Source organism: Rattus rattus, chromosome Y (genome assembly GCF_011064425.1).
Source record: "Rattus rattus isolate New Zealand chromosome Y, Rrattus_CSIRO_v1, whole genome shotgun sequence".
Taxonomy (NCBI): domain Eukaryota; kingdom Metazoa; phylum Chordata; class Mammalia; order Rodentia; family Muridae; genus Rattus; species Rattus rattus.
The window spans coordinates 537,657-541,607 of NC_046173.1; positions in this window are offsets into that span (position 1 = coordinate 537,657).

Consider the following 3,951-nt stretch of genomic DNA (forward strand, 5'->3'; position numbering starts at 1 on the left):
TATTATAATAAAATTTAACTGAACATAGTGCAGCAACGGTCTCTGTATTAGGAAGAATCAACATTTGGATACATGCTCTGGCGTTTTATCTTGAGGTATACTCATTCCCACATACCTGAAGAAAAATCATACTTACTTCAAAGTTGCTAAAGAACTTTGCATTGTCAACAGGAGAATCAAAATATTCCACTTACTCCACAAGCAGGTAAACCTAAGTTCTCTTATATGTTATTAAGCTAAGTTATTCTGAAAGATAAGAAAAAATATCTCAGAATAATTTTTACTTGCACATCTGTAACATCCAAGGATGATAAATATTTATGATGATTTCTAAGTCATTTGAGTTACTTCAATTTTGAATATTATTCTTATATATGTAGCCCATTTTAATTATGTTTTTCTTGATATACAGTGTTTTAGTTTTTCAACTAATTTTTACATAAGCCCATTGATGAATATGTACCTGGAAATAATGTTTACATGGAAATATCCTTCAATGGGCATTTAAAAACTATTAATGACAAATTACATATAATCTCTCACTGAACTCACACAATTGGTAGACATGTTGTAATTAATAATATTCATTAAAGTAACTTAGTGAAACATCCCTATATAATAAAACATTCTCCATATCCATAATGTTGTTGAATATACTTTCAGTATTCTATTTGGGAATTTTGACCAATGTATTTTAATGATAATTATGCCATTTTTGCCACCCACATCACTCTCTGTTTCTGTGAATCCAATGTTTGTACATGTTCCACATTAAATTACAGCTTAATAACCCCATGATAAACCCTCACAAATAATTCTTCCACCCTCCAAAAAAGACACTAAGTTCCCATTGTATGTCAGCTATGAGTAGGAGTTCTCAGACCTTTTCACTGCATTCTTAACTATTGACTGGCTTGAAGCTGTTCAGGGAATCACAGCTGCTGTGTGTGATAAAGCATCACTCCTCATATCCAGAAGACACTCTTTCCCTCTGTTCCCCCATCAATTTGTACACCTATAATCTTTTGCCCCATGTTTAGGGGATGGCATTTTGAGACATGTAAGGGTATAACATCTATATCAAACTCATCATGGCTGAAATAAGTAAAATGAAGACAAAACTGTAATGAATGAAAGGAAAGATTTCATTTCTTGGAAAATACTAACAAGATTGTCTGTAAACTCTGGCCAAGTTAGGGTGAATGAAAGTGTGGCATTAGTAAACTTAGAAAGAAAGAAAGAGAAAGAAAGAAAGAGACATAGAGAAAAGACAAGTCTTTTTACATTTACATTACCAAAACTAATAAAAATATTCTTTTAAGGTATTCATTATTTACTATATGTATTTAATATACCAATATTAAATAACCTCAACGTGCATTTTTTAAACAGTGCCATATTAAATAATGACTAGGGGCATGTACTTAAAATCGCCCACCTAAAATATCACTTTCATAATTAGGTTAGACATTTAAAGAACATTTAAAGTTTCTTAGACTATTCCATAAAGTAGACAAGAAGATAATAAACATTAAAATTTATTTTGAATCTGGTATTATTCAACAATTGACAAACAAAACATCAGAGTGAGTGAGACTGGGGAAAAAGTGGCAAACAGGAAGGGAAAAGGAGAGGGAGATAGAATTACAGACAACTGACAGAGAAAGAGAGGAAGAGGGAGTATTTCAGCATCATTTCCACCTATACACACATATTCTCCAGAAAATCCTTGAGAAATAATTGTGATCCAGATTCCGGACTACACTTAAAAGTGATCGTTGACCAATTAAGCTTTCTTAAAACCAGACATACAAGTTTGATTTAACATATGAATGTCAAAAATGTATTCTAGGATGTAGAGGGCCGCTTATAACATTCATACCACAAGATGGTGCTGGCTTCCACTGCCATGTGGAAGGCCAGGATAGCCCTTGCCATTACAAGATGGCGCTGGCCTCCTTGGCCAGCCAACTTCCTTTCAGGAAGAACTGTGTCTTATGTGCAAGAGTGGCTTACAAGTCTTTTGCCCTCCGGCGTGCCTAATGAATCATGGTACAAACCAATCAGGTGGATGCGCCACGCTAAAGGGTGTATATATAAGCCACGCCATGCTGGCGCCAGTTGCTCATTATTAATAAATATAAACATTTTGGCTACAGAAGGATTAAGTGTGTTCGCTTATTCTTGCTGGCGAGAGACAGTGCAGGACATTTAGTGCCGAAACCAGGATTCTACGCTATGCGCCAGGCGCCAAGGGGTCTTCCGCTTTGAAGGAATCCAGAACTGTAGTGTTTAAAAGGTGACCTGAGAGACAATGCTTTAGCCTTGATCTGTTCCACTTCATTCCCCTGCTAGATCTGCGCCGAAAGTTTTTATTATCGTTTTGGCAGCCCTTGGGCTTTCTCTATGGCCTTTGAGTTCTAGCTACTGCCAGATCGGTCGAGGCTGGCATGGGAGCCGCCCAGCTGTAATAGCAAAGCAAAGAGTGCTGGAGGGAGGTGCAAGGGGGCATGTCAGAAACAGGGTTAGGTAAAAATTAAAGAGCTCAGGAAAAAAGATAATAAGCAGACAGTCCCCTCAATGCGGAGGCAAGAGATTAGGGAAAAATGCCCTGGAGAGAAAAAAGGAGATAAAAGGAACACAGTATTTTGGGAGAAAAATTTTGTTTTGTGCTTGTAAAAGGTGTGATTAGGCTCTGGAAAACTTCACAGAGTCATACTGATCAGATTTGATAGAGGTAGACTGCCTGAAAATTTATTCAGGAGAATCAAAAACAAAAGGACATCTCAATGCCCATGCAAACTTTGGAGTTAATGTAATTCAGGTTGTGGAAATATTCAGGACTTTTCACTTCCATACCATTTGTGAATGTCAGTCGTGTTGCTCAGATATCCCGTAATATATCTCAGTATCTTACAGGAATTTGGTTTCAACACGTTGATGGACTAGTCCAGGAATTGAGACAATCCATCGCCCATATCAACTCCACTTTCGAGTGGATGGTCACCGTGGAAGTGGTGGGAAAGTGGATATCCTACCTCTCTGCTGACTCTTATTGGAATCTGGGTCCCTTCGGTGGGAAACCATATAGTATTTCCCCTCTATGTCTATTGTCTGTCCTTGGTGCACCAAGCTGTCCATGTATGTCAGTTTATGTCTGTGGTTTTTGTTTCTCGTTGCTTAAATGTTTTATGTTTCATGTTCAAAAGAGAAAATGGTAAAAACTTTATCTGCCGGTCGTTCACATCTTGATTTGGTTTTAACTCGTTTCAAAAAGGAACAAATGAATAAAAACAGTTCAATCAGCCCCTGGAGCCCTTGTACCTGTAGTAGGGTTCAGGCAGCTGGGAAGCTGCCCAGGGGCTGGTCTGCAGCTGATCTTAAAGCCCAGCCCTCAGGGTATGAGCTGATGGCTGTTTCTCTTGAAAAAGCCCGACTTATTATTTGACTTAACAGGTGACAAAGTGCTTCTCTTAAAATCATAGTTAAAAAGTCAAAAATGGTGTTTGGTCTAAATATTAAAGATATGTGATAGCCACTTCAATTTTGTTTCTCATTGGTTTTAAATGTATAAATATACTCTACTTGCCTTGGTTATGGATTGTTGGCTTTCAAGTTATTGGATATGGTTAAAAAGGTATAATATTGGTAACAGAAAGTTGACATAAAGCTGGTAATTTGGATGGAGTCATTCTAGACAACATGTGACATGAGCCAACCTAGGGAAACAGGTCTAAATTGAGATAATATTTTTATGGAACTCTTATTCTAGAACAGGCTTCTAAAAGAATTTAGGACAATGTCTCTTTGTTGAGGTACTGGAGACTACACCATCGTGTGTTCATATATAGGAATTGGCATTTAAACTTTGTACTAGATTGTTGGAGATCGAGTTTTGCTTTCCAAAATTGTGGTTTGCCCTGAAGCTATCTGTATTTTGATGCTAATTCC